General features: G+C 43.1%; 1 protein-coding gene across 1 annotated transcript in view; it reads right to left on the reverse strand.

Moving 5' to 3' along the window:
• Positions 1-13,623, reverse strand: part of IGF2BP2 (insulin like growth factor 2 mRNA binding protein 2) — a 380,650-nt gene that overhangs the window by 191,971 nt on the left and 175,056 nt on the right. The window lies entirely within an intron of this gene.

Raw genomic sequence — 13,623 nt, forward strand, 5'->3', positions numbered from 1 at the left:
CTCAGCAATATACAAAACGTCCAAGCATATTTACAGGTAACGCACACATGCCTGTCCCACAACCACCCACACAAGCCATCCCTGGACACATCTAGCTATCTTTAATGGTTATATTTCACTCAATGTGGTAGAGTTGTTTTAATGGTCAATTTCCATCAGTAGTAGGAACAGCAAATCCGAGTAAATGGTCTGTAATTTAAAGAAACTATAGCAGCTATTAGTACAAGAAGGGCTTCTTTTAAAAATCTAATAATACTCCATGCTCCTTCGGGAAGCCTTCCACTCCCTGCTCATTTACTGTCCTACAGGCAAATGCAGAAATGTGTAAAAACAGTTACTAAACATTTCTAGCATTCTTGACCCAAAAGAGCTTTACTGTAATAAACCACCCATTAATGAAATATACGTAAGCGAAAATGGTTATCCCAAGTAATCCTCCACTTACACAAAATGCTGAATGCTGAATGCTGTGGTAATGCAATGTGGTAACGTTATTACTACATCTAATACCACCAGAGTTTACGCAGGGCTCTGAATGCCCGTCTAAAAAATGAACATTCTATACACCCCTATGTATGAAGTATTTAGTTTACAGTTTTTAAATCCAGAATTAATCTGATGTTGACTGAATCAAGAAAGTACTCAGTCTTTGGAACCAAAGCATGGCACAGACTAACTCTCAAATTAAACAAGCATTGGCATAGCCAATAGGTCTCGCCTTTGGGACCTTATAAGTGTTTAGCCATGCAACAGTTGCATAACTAAATACTTATAAGGTCCCAAAAGTGAGACCTATTGGCTATGCCAAGCGGCCATGCGGCCGTGAAAGTGATCGCAATCAAATATCAAAGCGGCGAGCGGCCGCAAAAGTGAAAGTAATCGCGGTAAAGCGCTGCGCGCGCACCCGCGCACATGCACTGTAGCTCTAGGCTGGCCTGGTAGCACTTTTTGGAGCCCTCTCAATAAGTCTCGCCAGACCAGCGCATGCGCTGCGTCAGGCGAGACCTAAAAAGTGGAACAATTACTAACTGATTAAAGGAGAAATGTAACAAAAACTTTTTCCTAATTTTACAAACAAATCCAAACAAATTTGATTTATTCAGTAATAACTGGCTTAGTGGATCGTGCAGATCAGGGCGAGTTTTTAAAATCCATGCTCAAACTAGGTTAACTGGTAAATTTGTAGCCTTATGGCCCTTTTAAAAATCTAAAATTAAATGCAATAAGAGATGATTGTCCTATGGTTGGGCATACTTCATTGACAGATAGCAGATGGCGACAAATTAAATGTAAATGTATGTGTCTTGTAAAGCGCACTGCTACCCTGAGGCGTCCTGGCGCTGTAGACCGCTGGGGAACCCGTCCTGGCTATCCCTGTGAGATGGTCCCTCCAGGGTATCTCCAAGGTGAAACCAGGCATCCCTGGCGAATGTGGGGGGCTGTTGTGGAGATGAGGCAAGCTAATGCCCAGAGTTGCCGAGTGTGTTCCTGGTTAGAGTAGGTACCGAGGCGAGAAATATCGAGTCCGTTTGGACCCTGGTCCACGACCCTGCCGCGTCGGGAATTGAACCCTGGTCCCTGGCCGATTCTCTGCTTACGGATCTGCCGCCTCTAACCAGTGAGCCACACCTTTCCTTATTTGTTATTTAACTTTACAAAGTGAATGTTTTATGTTGTTTATTTTCTTTTTACATTTTTTATGCAATATGATCAGGTTAACATTCACATCTTCGTGTTCTGAGATTGCAGTACTTAGTTTATTAGCCAACATATGTTTCACTAAGGAGCTGTAGTCACTCCCTGAAAATTGTCATAGTTTATTATTACGTTGATCGATCTACAAATTGCTAATACAATATTGGTCGGAGTTGCTTTTCTAAACTGTTAAAGCATTGTAATATAAGCATATCTTTAAAAAAAAAATCTTTTTATTAAACAGGCTCATAAAATCTCATACAATGCATTAAAAGCACACCATTTACCGTTTCAATACATTGGTGTCTATAGAGTTTCATTTTAGCTAGCACCCTATTTAAAGTACACCCCAGTTTTGTCGACTTATCACATCAGTTTAAGACTCGGGCTTGGCTCTATTCGCAAAGTTCACCTATTCCCCCTGATTCACACACTGGCAATATCCCTTGTGATATAGGCATATCTTATACTGCTATGGCATGGGCTTGCTTTAACATGATAAACACTGTAGCTTGGTAAAAGATCGGACCACAGCCTACACGCTAGTCATCTGTTGCATAAGATACAAACTAAATTTTGCTTGTAGCAATGCCTGATGGAATGACTGTTCCCCAGCTCTAGCTGTCTTTCGGTTTGCTTCTTCGAGATAACATTTTTCGAGTGTAAACACTGCTATATATGGGAAAAGGACATTAGACGGGTTATCCTCCTTACAAACTTCATCCAAGTATTTATTCACAGTAGAACAACATGGAATGCAGTGATTTAATATGATGTATCGCTGCAATGATCCATTTAAGATTGTGAAAGGAATATTTAATACCTTTGCTCCCACGACTACAGGCCCCAAGGTTAAAGGTAGTATGCCGCACAACTCACCTTGCACTGTGGTAGGATACCTCTAGTACACCATTTGTTCTACTGCTGTCTCTGGCAAACAACAACGCAGTACAGACAAATTGAGCTGTTTTTAAGCAAGGGATTCATTGCTGCTAGACCAAAACGAAAATTAATATCAGGGCCCACCAGGTATTTTTTCCAGGAGTGTTTCTTTCAAAATAGAGATAGTTCATCTTGCAAATGCCAAACAAAATCCCAAATTTCAGCGCTCACCCCTAGCAGAATCACACTATTACAGCATGACTATTTAATTTTTAACATAACTCTTCGCTCAAACACTGGTCCAGTATTTACAGATGAGCGACTGCAGCTCGCATTGATACATTATTGTAAAGCATCACAGGTCGGATGTTTATCTCATAGATGGAGAGTCGTACTGCATCACAGGTCTCCCGTACCCATAGCCACGTAGGCCACCTGAATTCCGGGTTTCTCTCTGAAGATCACAATCATCAGTGCAGCAAATGTCCAACTTTGGAAATGTTAACTTGCGTGTGATATCTATATTGGTACCGGTGTACGTAGTTTAGTCAGTGATGCCATTCATGATTGCTTTGGTGATGCCACCGATTAGAGGCGTTGTTATATCATCTGCGATGTGATGTTTAAGGACAAGAGCCGTGAACAGGAAGAGATGCATGATGCACACAAGCCGCTAGTGCATCATGCATCTCTTCCTGTTCACGGCTCTTGTCCTTAAACATCACATCTATCAATCCAGAAGGGACTTTAAGCTGCATACTAGTACTGCCTGTGAATGCCCTTTAGCAGTGTCAACCTGACAAAGGATCACGGGCTGACTGTAGACTAATATGCAGAGATTACCTACAGAGGTGGGTTTCAAGTGGAAGCAATAGTAAACATTGCTCTTAATGTATTTTGTCCCAAAACTCACCACCACGACAGTACAAAACAGCCTTACAATAATGTCACAGCAGTAGGGATTTTTAAAAATGTGTTTCCTCAACCCAGTTTGCTGATCTGCATACCAGAGCAAGTATGCTAGCCTTGAACAGTGCGAAGACAGTTTTCACTCAGGTTGAAGGTGTTCATGGAACACGTCAGCGGATAACCCGCTAACCTGCTGCAACCCAAAATGTATGTCACATATCTAGGCAGCTTTTTTAAACTGCTTTGCAGATGTTTTTGTCGGTCTAAATTCTCAACGCTCTGGTAGTATTCAGTTTGCATCATTTTTGTAGCTGGTACCTGGGGTTTAGGGAAGGACACAGATGAGACAATGGCTTAATTAACACGAATGTCAGAATAATGTTAATTAAAAAATCTACATTTAGCAGAGACACCACCTTATTTCTATGAAATTGTAATATTTTGAAAGGCTTCGGTGATCAAGTACCACCAGCACTCCACACAAGGTCATGGTGTGGGCCACTTTCTAAATGAAACGTTCTGTCTGCAGAAACAGCACATTGTGATGGTGACATCTGTTGGAATTCAATCTACCTTGTGGAAAAGGTTTACAGGCTGTATATGTTAATGTTTCACTCTATTTTAATTGAATATCCCACGAACTATATCCTTCTCTGTATGCTCTGTTCCCCTTGAAGACTGCATTGTTTTCATAATCACTTCTGGCGATGGCTGCTTGAATTAGATCTTTTGCTACTTACGCCACCAGGTGTGGCTCTGATTAATATCTGGGTATTCCTCCAGCAGGAGCATTAACAGCCCGGGACATGATATCAGTTTTATGCACAGCGATATTATACCAGGGAATATCTTAAACCTCCTCACATGTGCTGGCATCTGGAAAGGTTTGAAGACTCTGCTAATGCCAGTATCCTCTTTTATGTCAATGTCTCAGAGCCTCTAGAATTTTTTTTTGTGTCAACTACTATTAATTTACTTACTGCTCATAAACTTCTCTAGGGTGGAGAGCAATACGGAGAGTATAAGGTGTGAGGGGGCAACAATAAAATATGGGAAAAGAAAAACACACGTGTTCAGAGAAATTGAAAAAAGTAGCTCTGCGATTTGAGCCATGGATGAATACATATCATCCAATCAAAGCATAGTAAAGAAGCCGTGATACAAGGAAGGGACAAGCACAGGAAGAGGCAGGAAAACCAATAGGATGCAAGTGCAACTGACAAGAAAGTTAACAAACGTTGAGAAAATGGTCTAACCCAAAGACCACTTTAAGTATTGTTATTGTACACAGTAGATCTTAAACAGTTGACAGAAGGCGGAAGCTCCCACATTTAGAACTGAATAGTGAATCTCATTATAAAAAGGATTGAAGCCTTTAATAGTGAAATCTTCATTTCACAGTCACAAATGCCCCCACTTGAGCATATTAATTCAAAATACTTACTATACAAGATTCTACACACAAAATGTTTTAACCAAGTCAAATTCAACACACTCTTGAGAGCTAGGATAGTATGATCCATCATAAGTAATGCATATACGCAGATTGCAATGTCACAATAGGCACCCTTTGTTGGGGGAGTCCAATGTTACTGCAAAGATTACATAATATCAGAGCCAACAAAACAGCTATGGTAGGGATGATTAATTTCTGAATTTAAAGGATGGGTGGAAAGCTCAGATTTTCTGTTTGCAATATTTAAAGCTCTGCATATTCTTTCAACACAGATTGCAAGATATAATGGACCATGAAAATAAGATAGAAACCCATCTGCAGGAGCATCTTGTCACATAAAAACATATCACAATATTATCATCTACTCCAAACAAAGGAAGACATCAAAACAAAGGAAACTAACTACTGAGTTTACGAAACATGGATCTATCTGAACCTGAAAATGGATCGATCTACATAACAAATTACATCAAGAAATTTCAAATTCAGAAATAATACCAATACAATACTTCATGATGTATTGCTTCTACTGTACACAACCTGAGGTACAGAATAATCTCTTTCAACCATATTAGAGGGTGGTTTAACCAAATGCAAGCAGAATACCCAGAGCTACCAGGTTTCTGGAATAAAGTTGCTGATGAATAAAGGTGGCAATGAACTCAACTTGCTAAACTCCCTGAAAGACATCACATCCATGTTGCGACGTATTACTTAAGGTAGAGGTCAATCTTTCGTTTCTGTGATCATCATTGCTAGACAATTATAAAGCAAAGGAAGAACCAACTTAATTGGTGACTATGAGATATGAGAAGTCCTCAGTGTGAATCAGCAGATCGGCCCAACACTTGTAGTTGATAACATTCTAAATTGGAAAACAAAGTGGATTCTGGGGAGAGTAAAAGTTTTGGAAGTTGGGACACTAGCACCCATAATGAACTTCAAACACTAGGAATTACGATTCAGACTTATTTAGACTGGAATGGAAGCTTCCTAAAGGTGGCAATTTTAGTGATGTGGAGATAGTCGCTGAGTAGGTTGTTAGTGCAATGTGTGAGATGAACAGCAGTTAGAACAGAACCTAGATGGGAAGCAGATGCTTAGGTGGAAGATGCATTTGTCACAAGAATAGGGTTTTGCAAGAACGTGGAGGATCCAGGTGTACAGCCACCTGTTCAGTTTCTGATTTTGGATTTAATGGCACAGAAGTTACTTTCAACCTGAAGTGGTCAAGATTAATGAGCGGCTTCACGAGTCTGACAAAGGTTATGCACTGCTCCTAGATACAGCAATTAATTGGCAAACGGGAAAGTACAAAACCATACAAGTATTTATGAGTTTTGTTTGATTAATTTTTCTAACTAGAAGAACGGTTTAATTGGCGCATACTGTGAACCACAAAAGCTGCTTGGCTCCTACTTCAAGTCTATCAATCGGTGTGAGGAGGAGGGCTATGTCCCTCGTCTTGGAGAAGTCGGGAATCTGGAGGAATTTCTGGCAAGTGAGCTCCCAGGATTTACATGCGAAGAAACTAATGCAAGGAGTCCACATTTTGTCAAATTGCGGGAGTCTACAGTCTATGGACGCTGGAATCAGGAGTCACACCTAGAATTGTTCGATAATGGATTTCAAGTGCTTACTTCTAAAGAGCACAAGGATTTAAATCGAAGTCCAACTGGATTCTATTACAAGGACAACGGCTATGTTGAAAGCCACTGTTTATGGCAATTGCAACTAATTAAGAGTGTAAAGCCTATGTCAAGTCTATCAATCAGTGTGAGGGGGAGGACTATGTGCTGCGTCTCGGAAAAGTGAGGGAATCTGGAGGTATTTCTGGCAAGTGAGCTCTCACAGTTCATGTGCTAAGAAACAAATGTAACGGGTCCATATTTTGTCAAATTGCAGTAGTCTACTGTCTATGGACACTGAGTTTTTCCATCCTCAAAATGTCCCATGGTTTATGTAACCAATCCAGGTGGTCCTGGGCGGAGTCGGTGACCCATTTAGTGCCGACCTATTTAGCCGCACAAAGCGTTTTCGCAACGGCTTCCCCTTTGTGGGTGGGAGGTAGGTATGCTAGTGCATTAGTGATGCTTAACAGGAGAAAACTCGGGAGGTTGGGGACATCAGTCTTGAAAATCTCGTTGACGTCTTTCATCACTGCTTTCCAGTATCTCTTGAGCTTACCGTAACATCAGAGGAGGTGGGTCATGGTGCCCACCTGCCCACATTTTCGCCAGTAGAGTTCTGAGCCTCTGCGCTTCCATTTCGCCATCCGCTCAGCGGTGTAATACCAGCAGAGCATCACTTTGTGCATTGCTTCCTTCCCTGCTGCTCTAAAAAAAAAAGAAATACAGACTCCCTGCAGGATATCCAACAATGTATTTGCAGGGAAGGTGCATTTCAGTTCCATTTCCCATTTTTTCTGAGCTGGGAATATTTTCGTGTCTTCAGCTTTATTCAGAAATGGATATCTTTTGTAGAGAAGGCCCTTATTGTCAGTTTAAGTGATCAGCCTTTTTTTCAAATTTGGTGAGGGATCTACTAGTCATAGGGTGAATAGGGGTTTGAGTAACCCGGTGCTTAACATCTGTATAGGGCCAGAGTTCCCCATTTGGGAGGCAGCAGTTTTCCAGTAGTCGAGGGAAGTCTCTAAGACACGTGTGGTCGAAGAGGTCACCAAACCCCATGCAGTTGGCCTCTTGCCAATTATGGAATGCATTACCGCTCATGGCTGGGGAAATGGTGAATTGACAATGATTGGGGTAAGAGGGGAGGTGTGGGTGGATAAACCTTTCGAAATTTTGACCCTGTCCCATGATGCTAGTGTGGTCCTTGGAACTAGTGAAATGTAAATTCCTTGGGGCGGTGCTGTCTAGGAAGCCAAGGAATCGTCCAGATATGGAGGACAATTATAGCTTGGTCTATAAAGCACCAATGCTTTTTGATCAGTGCTTGTTCCATTTCACGATGTAGCTGCGATGTAGTAATGGGTGAGATTTGGGCCACCCAGACCACCTTTTCTCACAGGTAAGTAAGCTTGCTTCCTTGCCATGCGTGTTTTCTTGCCCCCCTCTCACCTCCACCCCAAATGTAATTCCCTATCATGTGCTGCAGTTTGCTAAGGAGATGCTGCAGAGAAATAGACTGCAAAGCAGTGTTCTCACATTAAAGGGGTGGTGTGGAAGCAGATGAGGCAGTAGTTTGGAAGAATGTTTAAGTACAGTTTAGCCTACTTGAGCCTCGTGTCTTGCATGAACATCTATAAAGTAATGCTTTGTGAAAGGTTGTGGTGTTGTCTAAGTAGCAGCCTTACACAAGTCTGCAAGCAGTATGTTTTCCAGGAAAGCCTTGGTGTCGACCTTGTACCTTTCTTCATACGAACAGAATGTACTCTAAGTACAGTACAAGGAGTGTGTTTCACCTCTGTAGAGCACACTTAAATACAGTTTACTATTCACCTTGCAAGACACGACCTGGAAACTGGATTTTCCAAGTAGGGTTTAGCAAACACCACGAAGGGTCGCTCAGTCTTACAATTGGATTTTTTATGCTCTATACAATAAATTAAAGCCCTCTTTACATCTGATGTGTGTAATGCCCTTTTTCTGCCACTGTTTGAGGGTGTGAAAAAAACCAGGCAAGTCAATGGTCTGATTGACATGGAATGGGCGCACAACTTTTGCCAGGGAATTCCAAGTTTGTCCAGAGAGAGATCCTTATAAACCTGGATAAAAGGATCCTCCCCTGTTAAGGACTGTAATTCCCTAACCCTAGAAAAGGAAGTAATTATAACCGGGAATACTACTTTCTGTGAAAGAAATTGCATCTTCCAAGTATGTAATTACTCAAACAAAGGCCCAGTCAGTCTTGTGAGAACTACATTAAAGTCCCAAGTTGTGACCTTAGAGCAATAATGCTTCTACCATATTCCACAAGTGCTTTAACCACTGGAATTTTAGACGAAAATGCACATTATTTTATATGTAAGCCACTACCACTGCTATATAGAGCCTAATAGATTGGTATGCTAACCACAGAGAATATCCTGAATTGATGCTTGCCCAGGATGCATATATCTACTTTAGCAATAAAAGACAAATAGGTTCCATTTGGCAGCCTAGCAAGCCCTAATCAGAATGAGCATAGACTCATTTTGAAGTTGCAGATAAACGAACTAAGACCTAAGGTGAAAACCTCAAGACTAATATCTTTGAGATTTGGATCTCTCAATTTACCCAATGGACCATAGTTTCATGCCAAAATCTCAGGTTGCAGAGCACTTCTGGGTCACACTGCGTGCAGATGCAGAGGTTTTGGGACGTGCTGAAGTTTCAAAAGTCGGATGCAGCAGCTCAGGGAATGCCGCAACTTCACAGATCAGGTACAGAGGCGCGAGTCGCACTGCAGCTTCATGATTCCTGCCAGAAATTGCACTGGAGGGTTTGGGTCAGCTGCCACCACGGTATACAGACCACTCCCCAGAGGTCTCAGCTCTTGCAGGGTCACTCTGCAACTCTTTTCTCTTGGACCGGCACTCCTCCTGCAGGGTTGACAAGTCCATTCCTTCTACTGGCAGACGCCTCGAGATAGGTAATCAGCTCTTGCAGCAAGGGGTTGACTCGGGTGATTTCCCTTCACCTCTGGGAAGCTTGCTGTAAGACAAACACCTACTTTGGTTGCACAATCACCCGAGTACCATTAGAGCATTCCCTTCCTTGGTTATAGAGAATTAGAATTGGAACAACACATTGATCAGCGAGTTTCAGCTTCATGAAGCCAAAGCTGAAGCGAGATGTAAATTCACAGGACTGCATGCTCCTGACTGGTATGGGGTGGAATTCCTTTCCATTGCCTTCTCCGGGCTGCTCTAAAGAAACAGACTGTGTGTAGAATGATGCTCCTCCCTACAGAGTAGACTTCAGTCAAGAGCACCAACAACAAAGGCACAAAAAGGTGTGAGATTTTTGTACCTGGCTCTCATCACATACACTGAAGAGTTATCAAGGGAACAACAAAAGGCTTGCATCACCGATGGGATCATTTATAACTTGAACAACAGAAACTGCTGTCCTACCCTTTACCTGCCATCTACCAAAACAGTGCTTAAATATTTTCTTGACAATAACGCCTAAAACATATTGAAAGTTGCTACATAGGACATGGATTTTACTGCTTTTTGAGGCAGACACTTCATGTCAATATTTGAGGCAAATATTCCTTGCTTTAGATAACAATGCATACCATCTACTGCTATGGAAGCACTCCCCTGGAGAAATGATGCAGATGGCCATTGGTTGCAGGACAGTGAGGGACAAATACTCTTTTGGGCTGATCTGATTAAGAAAATCTCAAATCAATGGCTGAATGTTGATGACCAAAGCAAGCCAATGGCTGAAGAGGCAGACACAACTAAAATTGTCAAACTGGGCATAATGTATGATCACAAAATTTACAGAGGCCCTCCCTGCACTATTTTATGAAATATGAAATGATGGTTCAGGAGCTTTACCAAGGCCAAACAAACCATAGAAGGAAAATACTTCTTGGTGGGGACCCAGACGTTGTTAGATGTTGAGCTAAAAACAGTTCATATTGGAGACAAATAATGTGCCAAACAGTTGAGTGTACATTTCAATTAGGAAATAATCCAACGTCAGTACATCCTAGAAGGCGGAATGATACATCAAAACAGTCAACAACATGAGGTAAAAAGGAAAAGCTCCTCTGGTAGAGCCAAGAAATACCATATACCCTGAAGCCTTAATTATAAAACTTTGTTGGTATGATTAAACCATGATATAATAATACGTCATGAGGACTCCTCAGTGACTGTAAACCAGTAAAACAGGACACCACTCCAGGAAGCTGTCCACCAGAAAAAACATCACTCAACTGATGCTCACTTGTGGCTACTGTGCTATTTTTAAAGCTATTTATTCTTAGAAATGTCTCTATTAAGACATTCAGAGAAAAGATTCACATAGATGAATTCAAAAAGGATAAGTTGGGGGTTGGGTGCGTGTCTGGTGTCCCCAGCTAATCTCTGGCCCTTTTGGGAAGCTCCATGCATGGCCTCTAATGGGCCAACTCGGCTGTTAATACAATGGCCCCCCTACAACCAAGACTATGGGGAAGGCACTCAGAATCACCAGAGGACAGCTTTGGCCTCCCGGTGACAGCACAGCATCTGTAATGGAGTGGCCATCACAAGCAGCGCATGCCCAGAAGCCTTCCGAAGCCCAGGCCACCGAACCTTGGCTGGTGTTTTGCACCATTAGAGCACTGGGGATTTGCGCCCTGCAGCACGAGGAAAGCGGAATCAACAAATTGGTGTCTCTAGGCTTTACTGCCCTCAAGCTGCCTCACCAACGTTCGGGGGGGGGGGAGTCCGCTAGAGTCAGCAGGCACTCCCATAGCGAGCACACAGGAGGCCTCAAGGGCCCCACAAGCCTCAAATAGCCTGTGCGGTCACCCACAGACATGCGCCTTCCCCTTAAGCGGTGTGGCATAGACATGGTGGCTGGTAGGGGGCCAGGGAATAATTATTTACCCCCAGTTACCCATCCCCCCCACCACTGAGTGCACTGAAACATATGGGACCCAAGAACTCCCCCAATAAAGGCTCTGAAAAAGACTGCTTGAAATATCCGCCAAGGTTGACCAGAGGATGTGATCTGTGACACCCCTTGTGGGGCATTCCAGCTGCGAGATGCACCAACCCACTGCACCAAAAGAAGCCAGAGGTACACTGGATTGGCGCAGAGTGGGGAGACGCTGACCTTCAACATCAAATGTGCTTCCATTCACACCACCTCATGGCTGAGTGGGACACTTGGCCGGATGGCCTGTGGCACAACATATCGAACATTTTGACACTGTAGTTGCGCAGCCTTGGCTCCCTTAGCCCCTAAATAATATCACAGCCAGCAAGACACCTTTTTATTCACAGAGGTAGTAACTGTCAAAGTAAACAAATTACCCAAAGACGAGGTGCAGGAGACACCTCTTGAGGTGATTATGAAAGAACATGCAGCCATGTGCACAACTTTAACAGAAGTAGCATGGGCCACCTCCAAAACCTCTGCAGACATTCAATCAATCAGCTAAGACTAAACAGAGTTGAGTACTAGGCTCCTCATGAAGGAATCTAGGATGGACCAACTGGAACAGAAAATTACCACCTCTATGACTGGGAGCAAAATCACTTGTACCTCCAGAACAAAGTGGTTGAACTCTAGGATCGCAACCACAGGGACAACCTGAGGATTGTGGGCATACCAGAGGACAAAGAAGGAGACAAAGTGATGTCCTTTCTGCCCACTCTCACTAAACTGTCATTTGATCCACCCTTAGAATTCCAAAGGGCACACACAATCAGATTGAGATGACTGTCACGGAAGAAAGGCCCATGACAAATCATAGCATGCTTCTTCTGCCAGCAACAAGCCTGTGCGATCATCATGGAGGCGAAATATCAGGGACCGTTCTCCTTCGACTGCCGTAAAATCTTCATCTCACAAGACTTCTCACAAGAAATGATGACAAAACGTAAACAATGCCTTCTAATGGAAGCACATCCAAAGCATCTCGGCACTTGCTATGGCTTATTGGACCCAGCCACCATGCTCATCGCTCATGACAACAGGACATCAGAACTGGAGGAACAGGGACAACTGGAGGGATACATGCCAGCCAGCATGTAGCCCCAGTCTCAACCCTGGCCGATGAAGCACAAAGGCTAAAAGCAGTTACAAGAAAATGGTTCACCGGGCCAAGTCTAAATCAGAGCCTAAAACTCCTCATACCAGAGATAAATCCTGCTTGCCCTTGAAATCTCCCCAGTCAAACTGAAGGAGGACTGACAGATACTCACAGTTATCAGAATATTGCAGGGTCGACTCTAGGTAATAGTCCCTAGAATCTAGAATCGGCTTTTAGGTACTTCCAACAAATGCCGCCCCTTATCAACACAAGTAGTTTAGGCCAGATATAATGTCAATCATAAGTGGCAGGCCCATGCAAGACTGATCATCCGGCCACAGGATTAGTCTTTCCCCACATCAGTAACAGCACTGGGGTTTTCTCCCCTCCTATCCCTATAGCCCTCTCACTCCTACACCAGAATAGGGCGCACCCATCACTGATCACCAAACACTAAGCAGCGAGCCTGGATCTTGCAACAGGCTTATTTGCTTTTCCACATTCCTTCCATCCCCCCAATACACCATCACCAAGATAGACTTGCATCCCCTCCTGCATTCCATACTAGTGCCTTTTAAGAACGTCCTAACCTTCACACATCAGTACTTGACAGCCATCACAACCTGAGGCACAGATACACCCTACTAGGACACACCCCTCGCCTCACAATGATACTCTCCTAACTCAAAGTGTAATGCAAATTCTCTTTCGATCATCTCTCTCAATGTCAATGGGCTCGCCCAATAACTAGAGAAAGGAAATCTTGCATTACACCGGGTCTTTACACCAAGACACAGCTCTCATAGAAGAGACGCCTCTTTCAGAGAGTGAGAAACTAAAGAGCCTGTTTAGGGCGAGAATATCATGCCAGTTAGGTCATACCAGACGAGGCAAACATTCTGACCTCTAAACCATACTGTAAAGGAGGGGGTGGGTTTTCCAATTAGGGAAGGCTTACCACTACAGGTTCAGAGAAC

Source organism: Triturus cristatus, chromosome 3_2 (genome assembly GCF_964204655.1).
Source record: "Triturus cristatus chromosome 3_2, aTriCri1.1, whole genome shotgun sequence".
NCBI lineage: Eukaryota > Metazoa > Chordata > Amphibia > Caudata > Salamandridae > Triturus > Triturus cristatus.